Source organism: Haemaphysalis longicornis, unplaced genomic scaffold (genome assembly GCF_048455015.1).
Source record: "Haemaphysalis longicornis isolate Haplotype H1 unplaced genomic scaffold, Haemaphysalis longicornis Haplotype H1 scaffold_1, whole genome shotgun sequence".
Classification (NCBI taxonomy): domain Eukaryota; kingdom Metazoa; phylum Arthropoda; class Arachnida; order Ixodida; family Ixodidae; genus Haemaphysalis; species Haemaphysalis longicornis.
Window position 1 is genome coordinate 315,016,816 of NW_027526203.1, and position 22,257 is coordinate 315,039,072.

The window sequence follows — 22,257 nt, forward strand, 5'->3', positions numbered from 1 at the left end:
GTAAAGATTTTTTTTCTTCACCTGCAAATAGTTATTCCCCTCTGAATACTTTTTGTTTTCTTTTCACCGGGAAATGCTTTTTTTTTTAGTTTCTTCACCACCTCCAGTGTGCATCTTCTTCACCTGCAAATAAACCGTTTTTTTTTCATTGTAAATAAACGATTTCATGACGAGACCAGATGTGTTTCTTTAATGTCAACTATAATTTTTTTATGTGAGCGGGAAAACTGCGTGCGGGCTGCCGGTTTGTTACGGCCGGGTAGCAGAAAGCGCTGCAGTGTCCGTCGAGACGTCTTCAGTTAATGACAGTTCGCAGGCTCTACGGTAGTGCCGATCTGGAAGACGGCGGCTGCATCCCGAAGAAGGCGAAATGCATGGCGCCCGTGTAGCGGGTGGTGTCAGTGCATATTATACAGTCCCAAGTTTTTTTTTTTTTGTAATAGAACCATTTCACGTAATGCGCAAACGCTTTTGAAACTGCAATGCGAACTGGGCCCGTAAAACTACATTTCACGGGTGTAATGAAATAGGCTGACAAAAATTTTTTAGTGATAAATATTCGTTCTTTTACTCTTCCAGAAAGCGCACGATACCGCAACGGGTTCGTTTTCACCTTGATGATAGAAATGCAGCCGACGCGATACTGGCGGTGCGCCCATTCCAGCCGCGCGCCTTACCGCGCCCTACCGCGCCTTGGTCAACAGCGCCGCCCGTGGCATCCGCGCGCTTTGGAGTCACGTTTCCGCCGCCGGTACTCACACCTCCCCATTCTAGCCACCTTACCGCAGGGTCGTGGGATCGAAACCAGGCGCCGGTAAGTATTATTTTTTTATATAGTGTAGGGGGAGGGGTGCGGACCTGTTGTTGAGAGCGAGGAGGGTAGCGTGATGCGGGAGAGGAGGAGTGGGGGAGAGGGCGCGCCTGCGCGCTGAGCTGTTGCGGACGGACGGCGGACGCTACCTGTGAGTTAAAGAAATGCTCTGCATTTAAAATATTGACCGCTAAATAATCCTTTTTAGCAATGCATTTGTGTTCTGAGGTGAAGCCCACTTTAAGGGGACCGATGGAAGCTTCGTCTTTGTAAGCTGGCTTTCCGATATTGTGTGTTGCACAGTAAAGCATGGCTATCTACGAAGAGAGTGTGGTTACAGGCCCAGTTTGTACTCCTCTCCACCGCTGCCGCCGCTTTGCTTTGCTTTGAGTTTCTTGGCAAGGGGGAAGGGGGGAAGAAAGGGGCCCGAAACTGTCTGATTGGGCCTCTTTCACGAGTCGTGTACACTCCTCGCTCACGCGGGGCCTCTCTTTCCCCCTGACATTGCGGCATGCTGCGCTCTCCGCGGCCACCTTGGCGGCGCACTGGTGATTGGCGTAGCCGCGCTATAAGAAAACATCACTGTCTGTATCCACCAATAATGAGAGAGAGAGAGAGAGAGAGAGAGAGAGAGAGAGAGAGAGAGAGAGAGAGAGAGAGACGTTTATTTGAGCTTTCTGAAATGGTTCCGTAATCCGGGAATCCATGAGGTGAGCAGAGAGCCTTCGCTCTGAATGCCAGGAGTTGCTGTACATCCAGATGGTCGCTGGTCACCAGGTTCTCCCACAGCTCAGGGGTGGAAAGAGGGGACAGGAGAGGTGGAAGTTTGGGATTGCGCCCACACTGTATTATAATATGAGGTAAAGTTCCAGGTTGTGAACAAAATTACCATTCAGCTGAGTATTGATTGGGAAATATACGATGCAGGCGAACTGGGTGTGTCCTTAGCCTGTGACAGAGATCGCTCCACTGTCCTCATAATTCAACCAACGCCGCCTTAATTAACAGGCGGTGTTGATTTAACATATCAAACCCCAATATGGCGTAACCCCTACGTAGCAAACCCCATCAGAGCGCCAGATTCGCTCGACTTCCCCCTTCACAGGGTCTTCTTATTTTTCTTGCTGCGGTGCACTTCCTTCAAAAGCGCTTATAGGTCTCTAAAATTAAGTTCTAAACGGAAACAAAAAGGGCGCTGACATTTATTTTTCACGCCACTGGCCTTCAGTCTGCAGGACTGAAGTAACTCAGCTGGTAAAAAGCTGTGTTACCTTTTAGCGGCAGATGGCACCTCGTCATTTACGCTAATTATTCTCGCCATCGCAGATGCAAGCACTTTCTGCGTCTCCTTATTGCATTTAGTGGGCCTAGTTCTCGAACACTGTACGCAGCGTAAGTTTGTTGTTGTGCTATTTCAACCTATGTAAAGTTTAGGAATACGTCGGATATGGGCTATCTGATCACTGTAGCTTCCCAGCATCATAAGATTACGAAAAATTTACCATGAGGTGGTACTAATAGCCAAAAACGTTCGGATTGGCGATGTCTGCGTGTGAGCAAACGAATCGAATTCATTTTCAGCCGCGCATCGCCAAAGATCGATAAATGAGCTTAATGGCCGCCCAAGGGGGGGCTTGTATTTTACGTTTTTAGATGTGCATAAAGCAAGCAGCGTACTCCTATTTACTTTCGTTGCATCTTTCAAAAAATAGTCCACAGTACGTGCTGTACGCGGGTATTCTACTTGGGGGTGCCAGTAATGCGCGGCCGCTCGTGGACTCCATGGAGGTGGTGACCATTTAGTCCAGGGGTCGGTAACCTTTTGAGGCGGAGGGCTGAGTTGCATGAAGGCGACGCTGCGGGGGCCGGACGGCAAAGGGGGGGGGGGGGGGGGGAGGAGGGGTAAGTAGCGGAAAACTTTTTTTTTTTGCGGTTGAAGTTTGAAGTTCGATCCCATTCTTTGTATCTGTGCAAAGCAAGGAAGTGTAAACATTATGTGGCTAAGTGTGAAGATGGGGGACAATGCCAACTGGAAACGATCTTTCTTTGTTCGTACTCAATTTGAAGTCAAAACTGCCACGTCGGCCTTCAGATAGAAAGTGACAAGGGAGGGGGTGGGCCTCTGCCGTTGGGCCGGGGGCCGCATAATAGTGCCACTCGGGCTGAACGCGGCCCGCGGGCTGCAGTTTGGCGACCCCTGATTTAGTCCAACATACGCTAATATTTTCGTACTCATATTTGAGTGAATTACGGCGGTGCCACTGTTTATTCAGGTGGTAGCGGTAGGCACCTATGCCACTTTACTCAATGTTACTTGGCGTCAGTTCAACCAGTACTTGAACCAACCACTCTTGCCAAGTGTGTTAATTCTAACAGCGAAATCAAGTCCAGCGATTACACGCATCTTATGAAAATTAGTTCCCTTGGAGAAGTCAAGTCTTAATCTATGGGAATTTCGGACGTGAGCCGTTTGATTATCTTTGTGGCTGATTTGTTTGTTTGCATACGAGCTTGAATGTACACTCTTAGTCGCGTCCCGGATAGCGTCCTATTTATATGCGGTTGGCAGCCTCAATACCGTGATATAAGAGGCCCTGACAGACTTCTTTTCCGTGACAAAACCTCAGGTGGTTACAGCATGCTTATATGCTGCGCCAACGACCCGTGTCAGGGCTATATACTAGCGGACAGCCTGACGCCAGGAAATAAATAAAAAGAGGGGGGCAATCGTGACGCTCCGAGCGATATGTGTGGCTTGCGGCGCATGCGCGTATTCCCCCTCACACAATGGCCCGCAACCTTCCTTTGCGGCGGCCGACGACACGCGCCCGACGACACGGCGACAGCCGAAAAACATAAAAAAAAAACTTGCGCGCACATGCGCAGTAGCAGTGGAAAAAAGATCGTGCGTGGCGAGTTGTGGTCCGGTGATTTGTCTTTAGCGCGCGTGCGCAGTATGGAGTAATTTCAGCGCGGAGCAAGTTGGGGTCCCGCGCTTTGACTCATGCTCTGTATAGTTCATACTCAGTTCCGAGCGTTCACACTTGACCACGTTCGCTTCCGCTGACATCAAATGTGTGCATCAAAATCAGTGTAACAGGAGAAGCAACTGCGAATGCAGTTGCTTCCCCTGTTACACCAACCCTGTTACACCGGCCACCGGGAACGCAAGCCAAGCAGCGGCGCCATGTCAAGCCGGCTGGTGTGTGTATTACGGGCATAGCCCGGTTGAACACGAGCGGATAGGTAAGTCCCTGGATTTCTTTTTTTTTCGAGGGGTGGGGGAGCGCAGGAGGAGGAAGTAACTTTATTGTGTCCAGAGGAAAGGCCTAGTTATGGCCGGTGTGCTTCAGACGACGGCCAGGATGCCTTGGCTCCTAGCGGCGTCTTCGGCCCTCTGGACGGCCCAACGCTGGATGACAGGGTCCTCGCTAAGCAGCACGGTCTCCCACTGCTCCTTGGTGTGAATAATAAATGTTCCCTCTGTATTGCTGAAGTCTTTTCTTTGTATAGCAGGGCATTCCCAAAGCATGTGTGCCAAACTTGCAAGCTGAGGGCAGTGCTTACATTTACCGTCACGAATTTCTGGGTGGAAGTGCCTGTAGAGGCCTGGGCTGGGATATGTATTGGTCTGAAGACGCCTCCATGCAACTTCTTGTTTTTTGGTCAGCGAGGGGTTGGCTGCAGGGTACTTCCGTCTTTCGCCTCTGTATTGGTCGAGCACGTCCCGGTAGGTGCACAGGCGATCCTTGGTGTTGTCGGCAGGGTGTAGGGCGGAATGCTGGGGCTCTCGGTAGGTGAATGCTCGAGCAGCCTCGTTGGCCCGTTCGTTGCCCTCCAGGCCCGCGTGTGCGGGCGTCCATATTAAAGTGGTTCGGGTGTCTACGTTCTTGTCCTGCTGGGCAAGGACTCGCAGTGCCGCACTGGAGATTCTCCCCTTTGTGAAGTTGCGGATTGCAGGTTTAGAGTCGCTGACAATTTTCCTCGCTCGGGTTGTGGCTAGGGCTAACGCTATGGCTATAGTTCTTCACCTTCTTCGGGGTGTCGTGTTCGGATGGAGCAGGCGGTGAGAACCTTTCCTTCCTGGTCGGTGACAACTGAGACCATAGCCCTTCGCTGTTCGTAAGAGGCAGTGTCCGTGTAGACGACTTGAGGTTCTCCTTGAAGCTGTCTCCCTAGCGCTAGGGCTCGCATATCTCTTCGCTTTTCGTTGTAGACTGGATGCATGTTCTTGGGGAGGATAGGAATGTAGATGCCTTTGCGTAGTTCGGCTGGAACAGTGTGTTTTTCTCCGAAAGATCTCTCGTACGGGATGCGTAGGCGGTCGAGGATTTGCCTGCCGGTGGCCGTCTTGGTCAGACGCTCGAGGTGTGCAATACGATGCGCCTCGATGAGCTCTTCGAGGGTGTTGTGTACAGGTGCCCCAAAAATAATACGGAGCACGGGAGCGGTGGCCGGAGCGCGCAAAACTGCATGCCAGCGCGATCTATGCGTAGATGCGCCGCAGATAGCGAGATTGCGTGGGCACATCCGGCTGGCCCCTCTCGATGTTCTGACGCTCATCTTATCGTCGGCTCAAGCGAAGCCGCGCTGCTGCCACCCCGGCTCGGCAGGGGCGCTTTCGGAGCTTCACGAAGGCCTGTTTACGCAGAGCCTGCGAAGAAAGCTTCATCTTCAGCGGGGTCCGCTTTCTGCTTCGCCATTAATGCCACCGGTTTCACTATGGGTGCCTGCCGTGCTTCGCCATCCGCTTGATTTCGAATCATGTGGCTAGAATAATGTCTAGTTCCAGCTAGCGCATAAAATGAGCAAAAAACAAAAATTTCATGCGCGTACTGGCTGCGTTGCTGCGAAGGTTCTAAGCGCCGCTCAAAAGAATTGAGAAACTGAGTGGAGTAAAGGCCAGTTGCTTCAAAACAAATAGCCTTCATTATAGCAAATTCAATGAACTGCCAAAATCGGTAATATAGTGAACTTAGCGAGGGCTTTCCGACAATATCTCGCACTGATTGAAAAAAGAATCAAAAGTATTGACAATTAAACAAATAGTTGAAACAGAATTTCTTGACAAGAAAAAGGGTTGCTTCAGAATTTGCTTCAGTGGCAACCACCCTTGATTCATTTCGCCGAGCATTGTGGCAAAATATGCCCAATCACTGCCTTCTCAAGCCGGGACACACTTCATTTTTAAGTGACTTTGTGTAGGTTTGTGTCTCCGTATTTGAGTTGAAGTAACTGGAGTCCAAAGGTATCACTTCCCATTTTGTTTGATCGCCCATTTGTATCGTTAAGGCAACGCAGCCAGTACGCGCATGAAATTTTTGTTTTTTGCTCATTTTATGCGCTAGCTGGAGCCAGGCATTATTCTAGCCACACGATTCGAAATCAAGCGGGTCGCGAAACACGGCAGGCACCCATAGTGAAACTGGTGGCATTAATGACGAAGCAGAAAGCGGACCCCGCTGAAGATGAAGCTTTCTTCGCTGGCTCTGCGTAAACAGGCCTTCGTGAAGCTCCGAAAGCGCCCCTGCCGAGCCGGGGTGGCAGCAGCGCGGCTTCGCTTGAGCCGACGATAAGACGAGCGTCAGAACATCGAGAGGGGCCAGCCGGATGTGCCCACGCACTCTCGCTATCTGCGGCGCATCTACGCATAGATCGCGCTGGCATGCAGTTTTGCGCGCTTCGGCCACCGCTCCCGTGCTCCGTATTATTTTTGGGGCACCTGTACACCCAGTGCCTCAAATTTTTCATTAGAGGCACATATCGGGATTCCCAGAGCCTGCTTATGCACCCTCTTGATGAGGCTGTTGATTTTATTGCGCTCTGCCTGTTTGAGGGGTAAGAAAGGGGCTACGTACGTAATTCTGCTAATTACGAACGCATACACGAGCTTAGCAGAGTTTTCTCCTTCATGCCTCTATTCTTGTTGGCTATCCGCGCAATCAGTCTCGTGACCTGATGGGTGGCTTTCTCTAGTGTTTGCACTGTCTTGCCGTTGTGTCCGTTGGCCTGGAGATACGGTAAATTTGACGTTCTTATAGAGAGGATTCGGGTTCCCAGTGCGGCGGCCGTTTTGGGATCCAGGAGGAAAACGAAAACGCTTGCACATGTGGGGTACTTCCGTTGCCGTAATGAGTATACCGCGGTGCCATAAAGAATTTGCATTTTTACACACGTCCCATTTTCAAGGTCAAACCACATAAAAACCAGTTTGAATTTTGTATTTTTAAATATTCTATGGCCACTGCTTGCCATTTTCGGTAAGAGTAGCAAAAAGTTAGTTATAACGTTTTTTCTTAACCAGATTTTCGCGTCGTCGTTTCGGCTAGTAAATTTTCTTGCCCGTTGAGTAGTCTGGATCCTGTGGCGATTTGGAAACTTTCTTACGGTGCGTTTAAGTAGTAAAGTTTTCACATGAAGCAACATTCATGAGTAACACCAGCCCCCATCTTGTTGTGTTCGGCACAGCTGTCGTCTGTCTGGAGTGTCAACTCGCGGTTTGCAGAAACATGATGCAATGGCAGCGCAAACGCGGCGCGGCGCCGGCGTGGAGGTTGCTCAAAGCGGTGGCTTCTAATGTTGTTACTCAGCCTCCTGTAAAGGCGTTTAACAGGAGGCCATGGTTACAGATGCGTTGGCTGTTGGTCGGTGCACGCAGTTTACCTATGCTTTAGCAAAAGATATTGCTAGCAGTTTTATTTGATCTTTCATAAAATGTTTTGCCCCATACTATTGGTGGAAATTGTTTCATAAAAAGAAACTAGGGCCCATTACCCTCCGCGTGTAACAGCGAAAAGGGTTTTTTTACGACGTCCAATTGACGTGCCAGCGTCAAATAAAATTATGCCAAAGTTTTCTCGCACGCCTTCGCACTGAAAAAGCGCTCGGCCTTCCTATGTATATGAAGAAAACGTCCTTTTGGAGAGCTTTTGAATATAAAGCAGAAAGAAAGAAATAATTGCCTAAACTACAGCGATGCACTTGCCTGATTTATGATATTTTCACATATCCGCTAAGGTGTTAGTGATACTTCTGCTGCGCTCCTTCAGGCTATACTGTTTTACCGCCGATAAATAACGCCACAATTTTGTACCTGGTCACTTTTTCAACTACCTTTTCTTTTCTTCACGCAGTGCCAACACAACAGAATGCTACCCGTAACTCGAGGTTTTTGAGATGTTTAAAACACTGTTTCCATTACAGTGCGACGAAATCCCCGAAGCAGCAGCTCCCGGGCCAAAGATTGCCGGGGGGGATTCTACAAAGGCCTTCTACATCATCGGAAGTGGTGTATTTCTACCCCCTCCTCTTCCCTTTCTCTCCCTGCGATACATATGTGGTGCAGGCTGGGAACCTCTTTTCCTCTCACAGTCACCTCACCTCACCTGGACCATAATTGAAGCCCGGAGAAAGTACTTTTTCTTTGTTTGGTAATATATTACATTAGGACATGAGGTATACCCGTCAGATTTAGGCCAAACATTGGGCTTTATACAGTCAGCATCCTGCAAAAAAGATGAGTTTCCTCCCTGTTCAGCAAGCTGCTGAAAATTCCATAAATTAAAGCAATAATTTTTTCTTGACAGGTCCTTATTTGCTATTCCACAAAAGAATATTTTCATTTGTGTGTTCCATAAGGGCAATCTGCTAATATTTGTATTTGTTATTTCAGTATAAGTATTTCGTGTTCGTATTTGTATTTTTGATATCAAATAAAAAGAAAACATCGTTCCTTCGACATGGTGTCATTCATGTAATTTTAATCTCACACTTGTGCATGCTCATGAGTTCAAAAATGACAAAATACTTAAAAGTTACATACCCAACTCAGCTCTCTGTTAATGTGCCAAGCTTGTATAAGTAGACTATCACTTCAAGATCCGGATAGGTTTAACGTATACAGATACTTGCTTTACAGCTTTGCTTGTAACATGGCATTATAAATATAGGGAGTTTTTTTTTTAATTCGTGGTATGTGCATTGAGGCCTGATAGATCAGGCGGCAAAACACTGAGATTATAAAGGTAAAACCTCATTGCATGATAACTGAGGTCATGAAGGTGTTCCAGAAATGCACAAGTCACAAATGTGTTAGTGCAATTGCAGTCATTGTAACATTTATTGGTGGCAATGTTTTATACGGTCTAAACTTCAGATGCACAAGTGTGCATTCATTACCAAGTGCTATGGTTTTGGTGAACTACCTTGAAAATGTTGAAAATGCTCAACCGCGACCTTGCGCTTCCGCGTACAATAATATAACTCGTTAATAACTGGAGCGCGAGTTAAATGAGGCCACTTAAAAACATTGCAAAAATTAAGAGAATTGTCTACTAATGCTCAGCATTCTTATGGCGCTTCTCTTGAGTGTGAGTCTTTTAGAGCCAAATTTCTTGAATTTTCTAAGTCCTGTCCGTCAAATTATCTCCATTTACACTATTATAACAATCACAGGTGTTACTGGCGCCAAATCTGCATTTTTTGTAAATGAAGGGCGTTACACGGCTCACCATTTTTCGTATTTTTTATATTTTTCTTGGTTTTTCGTTTTTCAAAGTTATGTTCGGCCAATTCTCTCGATCTACGCTATGATAACAATTCCAAGTTTCCGCAAAATCTGCATTATTGTGGAAATGCAGGGTGTTATAGTGTTTACCAGTTTGTCATTTTTTTTATATTTTTTTATTCTTTGGTTTCTCAAAATTTGGTTCGACAAATGATCTTTACGATATTATAACGATTAAAGGTGGAACTTCAGCGAAAACTGCATTTTTCTGGAAATGCAGGGGGTTACAAGTTACACGGCCAAGCGCCTATCCGGTCTGCGCGAGAAAACGCTAAGATATTCTTTGTGTGCTCGCGATCACATATTCTTCAGGCGACGCGGCAATTCTGCAGGCGTCGCGACACAATGTTATATAGAATGAGTAATTTATTATTGGTTCTTTACATTACCAGAGACGTAATTTACTACCGCCCCCTCTTACAAAAATAAAGGTGAAGGCATGTAACAGCACCATCAGAAGAGCTACGACGAGCAGAAAAAATTCAGTACACCATTTCATGCTTGGTATACTTGCCACTCGTGACCAGACAGCTCTTATGTTCAGCACGACAGTGTGCCTTACGTGCTAGTTATTTGCATGCATTGTCATAGGAGTCACTTTCCGCGAATGGCCAAGAATACTTTTGGTTACAAGGCAGAAGAACTGTTATCAATTCCGTTTGCATCGATGGAATAAATCACCGCATGGCGCATCATACTGTTGAAATGGGCACACAGCATGACAAAAGGTTTCCGCTCGTAACAATGTACTTAAAGCCCTCCAAACCGTAGTATTATGCCTCTTTGGTAGAGTGATTCGAAAACGGTGGTCTAAAGAAAGTAACTCGCAGCGGAATGTGTTATTTAAGACTCCTGCTTGACGCGCAACAGCATGCAGGATACTTATAAGCCCATGTTTGCCCTCCCCAGCAACCCGTGGGTCGTGGAGCAGTGGTTATGATACCCGCCTCTTCATGTGTTGTAGTAGACCCAGGTTCGAGTCTCCGTAGGGTTGTGTGTATGTGCCTATGTGCACTTTGTGTGTCTCGTATGATGTAACATGTGTTAGAGCATTCGTCACGGGGTGCTGATGTTGACCTGGCAATGCGAGCAAAAAAAAAAACCGGATAAACTCAATTCAGGCTGATTGGCTGGTTTTTTCTTCTTTTTTTGGTGGAAAGCAACAAGGCCGCTTATTTGAGGGGCCGTATGATTTGGGGGCCGTGTCGTAAGCGGGAATAGATTAGCATAACGGGCCGCGTAAAAAAATTACGGCCAGTGGCCTGCCGAACACACGGCCCGGTGTTTAGGTGGCCCGCTGGTGAGGTGGCCCGCTGGTTAGGCGGCCCTCAATACGGCCGCTTAAACGCCGGCCGCGTGTTCGGTGGGCCGCATGTTTGGCGGGCCGCTTGCGCGCGAGGCCGCCTGAACCGCCGCTTTATAAGCGGCTTTAAAATGACGCGGCGGCCCGCCTGCATGCGGGTCGTATAACCAGGAATTGACTAAGAGTGTATGCATAGTTTATATAATTCTTGCCCTGCTCTTCCGAGAAGCCATGTCTACAAGCATTCTCATTCATTAGTTTTTGTAGACAAATCAACCAATGTCCCGCTATTGCGAGAAGCCGTGTCTGCAATCCGTGTCTGCTTCGTACTTTTGCCAATGAAATGCTAATGAAAATAAGCATGTATTTGTAACTACTATTTTTCCGGCGCCCACATCCCTGGCGGGTAAACTATCAGGATTGTATAAGGGTACTGTACTACAACTATTATTATTGTTATATTATTACCGCCTTCTACTTAACACCATCATCACCATCACTGCAAAAACGATCTTATCGCACCCCCTGGGGCGCACCCAGAAATCCGCCCCTCCCTGTGTCACAGGCATAAAGTCGGCCCATTTGTTTGAGCAGGGCATGTGGAAGCCACCCGGGAGTGAGACTTCATTGATGAGTTCGCTAGTAAGGAGCACGGAGGCATACGCACAGGGCGGTAGCTTGTCTGCGGGATTATATTCCTAAATGATTTCTATGCTGCGTGACTTCCAATCTGATTTGAAAAGCTGGGAGACTGCGTCAGCCAGGCTACTGGCAATATTTGTGTAGGGGTTAGGATTTTTCGACCTCACTTTCCTTTTCAAAGGGGCTGCCCATCACCACCCTTTAAAGGGCCGGACCACGTAGTAAGCGTTTCTTTGCGTTCACTGCTTTCCGTCAAGCCTAAGCGTAAACAATCATGCGACGATAGCCAACGCCTTCTGAAGCCAAGTGTTTAAGTACTTGGTTCGCTGTGGGTTCTTACTCATTTACCTCGTAGGATTAAGAAGGCGAAGAGCCCTGGCTACATTACAAGCGCACGAGTTTGGCAGCAACAATGGCTTTGCTATATATGGTATGCATGTCCTTGTCAGCCTTTCATCTCTAACCTGGTGAACGTCACTGCTCTCTGCTCTGTTTTGGAGCGTGTCGCGGAACGGAATGCGCCGGTAGCACATTGAAAAGGAAACAGCTCCTGCGTGTCTGTGCGGATGCCGTCAGCAGGCGGGAAGGATGTTGAGTTTGTGAGGGGAAGGATGTTGAGTTTGTGAAGTTTTTTAAACTACGGTTTAGCTATACTTCAACAGTGTGTAAACGCTTGCGGGGATAAGGGGTATTTCTAGTCAAAATGACCCATACCCCTTGAAGAACTGACTACAAGTCCGAAAAACTTTGGTAGAGAATCCTTTTTCTTCGAACATCGAAAAGCAATTGTACGTCGAGAGCTCGAGCTCATATATGAATATTATACACTAGCGATACAGTGTGGTCTTCAGAAGTGCAATTACGTAATTAGATCGCTTTTCCTCACAGCAGTACACGCAAGAAGGCTGCTGTCCTGGTCCTTGGGCACTGCGGCATGAACCACAGGTGTGTTAGTTGCATGTCAGTATTGAAGCAGAAGGGTCGTTCTTCCCCGCTGTACTAAAACCCACCAGCGGGTTGCTTCCTGCCCCTTTATGCTGCTCGGTCCACCGCCGCACATTAGGCGACAAATTTGCCTGAACGCAATGCGCGGTGATATCAGACTTTTGCTGAACGGCTTCCTGAGGGGTAATAACACTGGTTTTGCAAGATGCGGTACCCGTTCGCCGTTGAGGAAGATGACAACTTTTGAGTCCCTTATGAATGAAGTGTGTACTGCACACGCGAAATGAGCTTGGGTCTGCTTCTGCAAACGTTGTCTCCAACACAGCAGCGCACGCGTCTAACAACGGTTTTAAATCACCACGGGACCACAAGTGGTCACATTAAGAATGCGCATATCCGAAAGGAATGTCCCAAAACTGCTTCTGAAATGTAAAAGCCTAAAGCGCATTGTTGGGCTAGTTGGTGCTGAGATATCATGGTTTCAGTTGCGCGCAAGAAACGACACTGGACGAAAGCGAAGAACAGACAGGACCATAGGGCAGACTGACAACTGATTTATTGCTCGCGCATCGAGGTTCATATGCCTTTCAGCTGAAACAACAAAACGTAGAAAAGGAAAAAAGGGCAGAGAAATAGAACCCAATACTGATATACAAATGTGACGCGCACTTCTGGTTTCTTAGCGAACGATCTAGCTTGAAGTTCATCGCTCTTCATGGTCCGATATAAACACTAGCTCCTTGCCGGGCAACAGCGCCGACGGCATACTGATGCATTTTTCGTTCTGTGTTTTAATTTCTTTTGCTTACCAAATTTGCCTCATCTTCTTGTCGTGGCTCCTGTGCGGTACTATCGTTTCGTCGAAATTCGGTAGGCAATTGCAAGCACTGTCGCGACAATGAAAACCCAAGTGGCCGCAAATTACTTTTGTAGAATTATAGCGGTGCTCCCTGAGGCTCCGGCATAGGCCCATTAAGTCGCCGGCCCGTCTGGCACACACATAGATTTCCATATGTCAGAGGAACTTCGCACAGGACGCCGTTCACGCATGACACAATGGCTTGCGGAGCTCTAAAAAAAACCATGCCCCCTCCGTCTAACGACGACGATGGTTGAATGCGAAGCTTTCTCGTGATGGATTTTTTTCGTTGCCCAATCCCACACTGCGAGTATGTGTTACTCTGGAGGTGCGCACTAATTTTCTAGAATACCCCTTTCCTGCCCAACAAAATGTTTTTCAAAAAAAAAAACGTCCGCTTCTAAATAAATTGTGGGTGTTTACCCCTTCCTAGTGATGCTTGGAAAAGTGGGAATGGAAAGTATTTCACAAAGAAAAACGGATGGATTTCTATTCGTATTATCTGCTAATAGAAAGGATACCTTAAAAACGGCCTCACTCGCAGAAAAACTGAATTTTCACATATTATTTATGTGTTGTATTGTTTTAGAAGTACTTATAATAGTAGTAACATTTTATGATAATTAATAATAAAGAAATTCTTAATAATAATAATGGTTCATTGTTAATATTATTATTATCATAAATAATTACGGAACTAGTTCCAGCCCTTTCAGCCCTGAATTTGTTATTTCTAGGCAAACAGATTTTTTTGTGTGTGTTCTCCTTATTATTGCGATCCTATAAGCTTGCAAACGAAAAATTGTGCTTGTGGTACAAGTAATTAGCGATTTAGAGGCACTAAATCTATTTAGGTAATTAGGCAATTAAAATTTTACAACAGAAAGAATTTTTTTTTATTTTTTGTCTCAATTTTAAAAATCAGTCAGCCCACACAGAAAAATAAAGCTGGTATTGAGTATTTTTTGAGTTACAGCCGTGTAATCAAACTAGGACTTCGGTCCCTGGGGTCACCCTGATGTCAGTTTGTTCTTCACTTCAATGCATTTCTCTCGCTAGCGTTAAGCTGTAGAAAAAAGCCAACAACGGTGAAATGTATCGAAAGAGGAATCCTTGAAGAAGTATTTCCCAGAAAACTAGCTGCTTTAGTTTCGTTCTGAAATTGCTAGAAGAATTTCGGTTAATGTCCTAAATATAGGAGGACACCAGGGCCGAAAAGGCTAAGGCGCAAGAAAACATCCCCAACCAGCCATCAGAAAACCGTGAATACATGAGACAACAAGAAATCAACAAAAAATTATTTATCGCTTGTGCTGAACACATGAGCCCGCCACCCTATACCGCCCAGCAAAATTTTCATGACGACGAAAGCCCAGTCCACACAAATGTGCGGGCGCATTTCTCAAGCGGGATGCCGGAATGCACACGAAGGAACGAAGGGAACGGGTTCTTAGCCGATCATGTTTTTTCGAGTCCTACAAATGCTGTCCTACGCTTGCTATCCAGAAAATATGAGAATAGCAAGAAGAAATATTTCGCATCCTAAAGGCGGCTGTCGGGATCGCGCCGGCTGGTGTGCCTTTTTTAATGTGGGATTTCTTGCCCCACAGTGGCGAAATGAGCGCACTACTGGAATCCGTATAATCCCCGAAAACGTTCATAGCGACTACACAGGGCTGTGAAACCGAAACCGAAACAGGTGCCACTGAGTAAATGAATTTGTGGACCGACACGCTTGTGTGGGCAGGGCATGAAAGAGATACCCACAGCAACTATAGGGTGGGCACACGTAGGCCTAACCTGTGGGTTTGAGGTGTACGGCGTGAATCGGTACCTGCTGCTTGGCGTTCGCTTCGACCATGTCGAAATGGGGCAATCGGATATGTGGCGGCTTCATGACGCGAGGGACCCAGGTTCGATTCTGGCCGCGGGAAGCGTTTCTTTCTTACCCTTCACCCACGATCATTCATCGTCATCGTAAGGGAAAGTTGGCTTTTCTGCAGGGCGTACCGCCAAAGCTTCGCTTTAAAGCGGAAATTTTCTGCTAAACAACATTGCCTGATGCCTTACAAGCCACCTCGTTGTAAAAGAAACGTGGACTCAGAAAGGATAGGTTGGTTACTTTAGCCGTGGCTGTGTCCTCACATACGCAATTGTTCTTGTCTGGTTTAATGCAATGCTTCAATCACAGAGGCACTTGCATGTAAAAAGGTATATTTCAAATTACCCGATCACTTCTTAAACTCCGGCCGAATTTCCCTTGTGACGCACATGGAGACGCAAGAAGAAATGGACAATCAGTATTCTGACTACACGACAAGGGACGCAGCAAGTCAGGAGCCAAAAAAAAAAAGGATATTGGAGTTCAATACGCACCACCCCTAGCGACCGTACACGTGTGTATCGGTGGGGCCGCGGGTACCATGCCTGCTTAAAATGAACGCCAAACTTAGGTTTACATTTGACAGGAATCGGACAACCAGAGACCAACTGAAGTCTTAATGTTGCAGTTATACATATAACGGGAGACTCGAGTTCCTGACATTTGTTTCGATTTTCACGGCGCACCGCCGGAAAGTCAGCGCCGTTGATGCATCGCACTGTTAGAAGAGCCACGCACTGACGACACGCCGTTCTTGAGGGGTTTCGAAATTCGAGCTTTTTTTCCTTTTTGTTACATCCACCAATCAACTCAGGTGAGCGGATGATGACGTCCGGTGACGCTGTTCCGAGATCGGGGCAAATGCTTCCACGCACCGCATCCATACCTACTGCCTTTTTCTAGGCTAGTTAGGTGCATATTGTGTTAAACTTGATGTATTTTTTTACTCCGCCACGGCAACCTTTTGAATGAAGCTAAGTTGTGCGTTGAAATGTGAAGGGCCGGGTTTACAAAAGATTTAGCTGACATCTTAGTAAACTCAACCCATGCGGGCTGAACAAACTCGCGTGCACTACTAAAAGCACTATTGGCCCGAGCGACTTCGTGAAAGGCCTGTACTTATAAAAACGATGTGTGTCTGTTGCAAAGTGGGGTACAATATTCCCCTTTTATGCGGAAAACGGCACACCGGCATGAACGGTTATTGCGGAAACGATCCCGTAGCTTGCCTGTTCTCTTGAGGATTTCCGGGCAGTGATTTTGCCGCTCATTCAAGAATTCAAGAAGTGTGCGATGTTGTTCCGGTATTTGAAGAATGCAATGGGGTCAACGAATACCTCGGTCAATTAGCCAGATAATTAAATCTCCGAGGCTATCGCCATCGCTAAATGGGGCGATGCGTGCGCGAACACACCTCCTTTGACTATGTTTTCTATAAGAAAACCAAACTGCCCCAGACATTACCGGAACACGCACCACAGATTAGGGCTGCGCGAGCCTCGTTAGGAATGCCGGTTTCCTCGCTCATTTGCTGGTTCGCTTCTTCACTTGCTGGCTTGTTCAGTCGGAAAAGAATTTTTCCCTTGCTTTCACTCGACGAATTTGTCGTGGAAAAGTCAACCGTTCTTTTTTTTCGTGATACATTCGCTCGGTCCCGTTTTTACATTTGCTCGGTCCCGTTTAATTTTCCCTGATAAAACGTAACAAGACAGGTGTTGCTTTCAAGTGCATAGAAGTGCGTGGGAAACAGACACCTCGCATACTGGGTGCAAACCGTGGTACGTCACAAGCGGCAGGCACGTGGGAAGTTTTGCGGTTGCTTAGTCAGGCGCCCGTCCATGCCTTTATTTATTTATTTGGCAAACATGATTAACTACAGCTTTTTTAGATAATTATAGAAATGACTTGCAGTAATTCAACCACGGCAACAGCTGTTGTGCAGACTCTGGCAACGTGTTCGAACCTTCTGCGATATGCTTTCGGGAGGCCCGTAGCGTTTTACGTTGCATTGCGTTGCATGGGTGGCTGTTTCGTTAACCGTTGTGTTTACCTACACAACGACCGTGAGGCGACGCAAAGCGTTCTCCCGTCTGGAATGATTTCACAGGCCGTTGCGCTGCCCCACATGTAGTTCCGTCCCGCTTTATTTCCATCCTATTTTGATCGTTGCGAGCACTGGAAAACCATTACATATCCCCGGCCCGCTGGCCCGCCGGCAAGCGGTTAAGCGCGAACGCATGAGTTGACACGCTCGTGAAAACAGTAGCCCCAGGTATTTACGGCGGTCGCCTCAAAAACAACGCCAGATGTCAATAGCACAAAAGTAAGCCATCAAAGGAAAGGGTAGGTGTCAAATTATATTTAGAGGCAGGAGTGAAATTTTGCTTGAGTGAAACTGAGCTAGACGGTGTAGATCTGAGTAGAGGGCGCACAGATGCAGTGGTGGAGACTGGGTCCGAAACGCCCTCCTGCACATGATGTCAGTGGGATATAACGCTTTCCACGGGTTCGAATCAATTCAGTAACCCCCTCCTCCCTCCGCCCCATTTCCTTAGCCCGTTCCGCATAGCCCTATCTATGTTTGTTTGTTGTTGTTACTCTTCTCGACCTGGAATGTGCGCCTCGTATTGGGGGCGGAACAAGTGCAGCGCGAAGGTCCTGCTTCTTTCATCTCTTCGTTATTCTCCGTTCTTTTTTATATTTTTCGCTTCCTGACAAGCTATCAGCTTGGCACGGGGGAGGTGGTAAAGTGGGAAATGAGGGGCGGAGGAAGAGGAGCTGCTCGGGACAAGGTTTCGTCCTCGAGAAGAGTGGCTGCCGGCCGTGGCATAGCTCTGTTTGCCAGCGTTCATTGACAAGCTCTCCGTCAGGCTGGCGCGGCGCCGCATCCACCTCGTAAGGCCACGGCCGCGGTGGGAGAACGGTAACATCGATACGAAATCCTGTCCACTGGATGTGTTGTCTTACACCTACGGCACCTTCGCACTAATCACTCTGTGTGCTCCACGCGGTAAAGAACGCTAAGTTATCGGCTCGAGGAACGCGTCGACAAAGAGATGGAGTGATGTATGGAGACCGGAATTTTAGGCAGAATGCCTATTTTTTTCCTTGAGTCCGTATCACGCCCATTTCACATATAAGCATAAATTATGGGAAATAAAACATATTAAGCAATAATTTAGTGTGCCTATAAGCGCCTATTTTTAGAGCTTTGAGCTACACAGCGCGAAAAATACAAGGGACGAGAAGAAGACTATACAAACAAGCGCTGACTTCTAACTAATTTTAATGAAAAGAAACAAACACATAAATATACATTCTATCGCAACGGCATGGCAGATACCGCAGCTGCAAAACAGCCACGTGTACAAAACAGACATCGAAACAAGTAACAAGGAAAATACGACAAAACAATCATCCATGGGAAAGTTCACAATTGGGGGCCCAAGTAATTAATCTAATTTTTTGACAATAGAATGGACGGGAAACTTATGCGATTATCTGCTTCGCGTATTATCACAGCTGCCTCGTTATCTCTCAGGTAAGTGCATGACCATGACGGCTGATAACAAGACACTCGTCAAACAGTGGCGTGCAACCTGCCTGGTCCCATACTTTCCTGGACAGCTTTACAGTTCAAGCCTCCCTCCCGTCTTCGGTCTGCAGGCTACTTTTCGCTTTTGATCAGTGCCGTTGCTGAAAGAATACAGTGACAAGTCATCCACAAAAAAGAAAATTGTTGTTTTGCCATACATTCATGGAGTGTCACACAAATTGAAGAATGCTGCCGAGCGTGTGAATGTTCAGGTCCTGTTATCTACACCGCATAAGTTGCCCAGGCGGTGTAAAATAAACAGGCCGAATTCTAAAGCGGTTATTGTATGCTCCGTAAATCACCGCACAAGTTTTGTTGAGTATGTGGAAGGGGTTATCTACAAGATCCCCCTTTCATGCGGTAAGATTTACGTAGGACAGACGGGCCGCTGTCTGAATAACTTATTCAGACAGCGGCCCGTCTGTGGGAGCATGATAATAATGTTAGGCGCGCTTTGGAGGGGAATCTCAGCCGGCATTGTCATTCGTGTGACCAGGCAGGTCTCACGCCACTGTTTGAGGAGTGTCTTGTTGTCAGCCGTCATGGTCATGCACTTACCCGAGAGGTTATAGAGGCAACTGTGATAATAAGCGAAGGAGATAAGTGCCTAAGTGCCCCGTCCATTCTATTGTCAAAAAATGAGATTACTTACTTGGGCACCCAATTGTGAACTTTCCTATGGATGATTGTTTTGTCGTATTTTCCTTGTTACTTGTTTCGATGTCTGCCGACAGCGGGTTTTAATCTGTTTTGTACACGTGGCTGTTTTGCAGTCAGCCCTTGTTTGTAGTCTTCTTCTCTTCCCTGGTCTTTTTCGCGCTATGTAGCTCATGGATTACAAACTAGCCGGAACCCTCACGCTTTAAGCCTCTTTTTTGGTTCGCGCCCATATTTTTAGCGTCTAAAAATGCCTTTTGGGTTATGTATTCCTTTTGGGGGTTTTCGCGTCCATGTTTCGCTAAAACTGTTCTCGTTTCAGAAGGCCGCAACTTGGCGTTTGTCTCACGCTGTTTGCTGCGGTAATCTACGCGTTACTCCAAACACGCCGAGACGTGGCAACCGTGCTCGAGGCGCCGCCACCTCGTCCTGAGGTTACCCTGACCAACTAAACTAGGCCGGCAGAATCCAGAAGCTTCTGGCAGCCTAGCCAGCATGAGCTTTTCGTTCTGTGTTATTCTGTCGCGCTGTGTCCAGTATCATTGGCGAAAACTTTTGCCGACATGCCCTTGCTAACGCAATAAAAAACAAGCAAAGAAGGGAATGAACGCGAGACAACCGCGCATGTGCCGCTCAAGGTCAAAGATGCCGACCAAGAAAAACCACGTGAGCATCTCACACACAAAAGTTTCAAGGTGACGATACAAATGCGTGCACAACCAGCAGCCGATCACGGGGATATCGCCAGCCGTCAAGACGAAGCACGTATAGCAGGAAAGAGGAACGAGAGAAAAAGGTAATAGAACGAGCATCTTACCACTTTTTCAGTATTGTCGCGACAACCGTCAACTGCCGTTCCGGGTAACTTTCAAGGTCGCTTACAATCTAGGTCCAAGGGCTAGTTTAAAATAAGCTGGCGTGCTGTCTCATGTTGTTAATCGGTATAAATGGCATAGCTACTGAGTGGTGTTATTCCCAGAAGCTTTGATGGGCATCCTATTCTGCAGGAAGGGGTGACTCGATTTTTTATCCGGAATTATTCCACTTTACTGCGTTTTCCATAAGATTCATCGGAGTTGTGGGATTGTATCCTTGGGATTCATTGGTGTTGTCGTCAAAGGGCAGTTACCGATTGTGCCTCTTCCACCAGAGCTTGTTGTACCCCCTGGGAACACTTCTTTGCAGCAAAGCCTTGCAGCTTTGCCGGAGACAAGAGCGTAGCCGCGCCCAGACTATTATATACAACGCTCCTTTTGAGCGTAAGGTTTTGTTCAGACTACCGACGCAAAAGCCATATCCTGATCTATGGACGTAAAAAGAAAAAAAAAAAACGGCATGTCACGCAGTTCGGTTGGCTGAGACGTGAAATGACGTCATTCTTTAAAGTTATTACGACAGTTGCGGCAACAGTCTGAACCCGGCCTAACTTTGCACATTCGTGTGCTGAGTTCACATTCTGAGCAGAGAGCATTCAACAGCGGAAAACTTGCGCACCACTCTAAATCAAAATGCTGAGCTCATTTTGAAGGTACTGGTCAGGTCCGCCGCCATCCCCGAAGGACCGGTTCCTGACAGAGCATGGGTCTCGGATATAACACATGAAGTTCTTGGGTACTCTGTGCTAAAAGAACTTCCAAAGGTTCCGAGCGGAACACGTTGATATTCCAGATGGAATAAGATCATGGAAGGCGTTTGAAGCATACAAGTACGCTACGCCAACTTCAGTAGACGTTTAGTGTTCTTTTTTTTTTTTTGCACACAACTATCGACTGAAAGGATGTACAACTTCATGCCGTAAATCATTGCCACCGCTGGTTTGTCATGCCTTTTAAGCGGTTCTTTTAGTGCCTAATCACCCAAATTTCAAGTGAATTTGTTAGAATCGTGACTCTTGCATGGCGAATTTTCACGAAGAAAATACAGTGAATTTCCCATAGCACAAGATTTGTCCGCGGTTTCCATTGCTAGTGAAGAACTTGACCTAAAATAAGGTCCTGAAGTAAATACGAATTGGGCCTATATATGCCTAAACTAGAGTTATTGACGCCTATATATACCTAAAGAATACTTTCCCGTGCCTATTATAGGGGCCTCAAACCTTGATTTTTCGTTGCTAAAGTTACGGTCTCTAGTGATGTACTGTATAAAAGCTGTCATAGAGTAAAAATAATTGCAGAAGACAGCGACAGCGGCCCAATAATGTTACAATGTTGCCCCTTAAAAGCCAGCGGTCAAACAGGAAGAGTTTCTGCTTCGTTAACTGTGTTAGCTGAACGCCAATAACACACGGAACAAGACGTAGGGAGTGTGGACATGTACGCAGATTAGTAGCGTATAACTGTGGTGTTTTTTTTTTACGCGAAGCATATCTTGGGCAACCCTGGCAGGTGTTTTTTTTTTTTTTTTTTTGGGGGGGGGGGGGGGGTATTTGCTTTTTTGGCGTCGCTTTCTTGTAGCAGTTGTCAGCTCCACGGGTCCCGTTTGTTGTAAAAACGCATTTCCACCAGAAGTAAGAGCATGAACGCGAAGTGCATATAGGCAAGGTTTCGTCAAACTACAGACAGGATCTGGTGGCACGGCATGCAGATCTAAACATTGTTTAGCGCAAAGAACACCTCAGGCATATACAAGGCAAAATATCAGTACATAACCGAGCGTACCAACGTTAGTTTAATTAATAATACACGTTGGATTGGTTTTTACCAAAACAAATAAAAAGTGGGTTTAAAAGGCGTCCAAAGGACGCCAAAAAACGCAACAAAAACAACAACAAGAAATGAAGGAAGCTCACACTAACGCGTAAGACTGAAAGGCAGCGAAGCTGTACCGAACCTTCGCGACGGTCACGACGGTTAAGTCCACGATTTCAGTCGATTTGCTTCCTCTTCGCCGCCCCAACGACCTTTACTCCATCAACGTTGCTATAAGTGTGAGCTTCTTTCATTTTTTTTGGAAGCGATGATCACCTCGGAGGGGCGTTTGCTATGACGTGTTTTT

At 46.9% G+C, this 22,257-nt stretch overlaps 1 protein-coding gene and 1 long non-coding RNA gene across 2 annotated transcripts in view; one reads left to right on the forward strand and one right to left on the reverse strand.

The window, feature by feature from the left end:
• Positions 1 to 22,257, reverse strand: part of LOC144150808 (ileal sodium/bile acid cotransporter-like) — a 288,230-nt gene that overhangs the window by 216,662 nt on the left and 49,311 nt on the right. The gene's annotated exons all lie outside the window — the stretch shown is intronic.
• LOC144170287 (uncharacterized) lies at positions 3,778 to 8,081 on the forward strand. The gene is made up of 2 exons (XR_013322593.1): positions 3,778 to 4,057; positions 8,015 to 8,081. It is a non-coding gene; the product is annotated as an uncharacterized LOC144170287 (long non-coding RNA).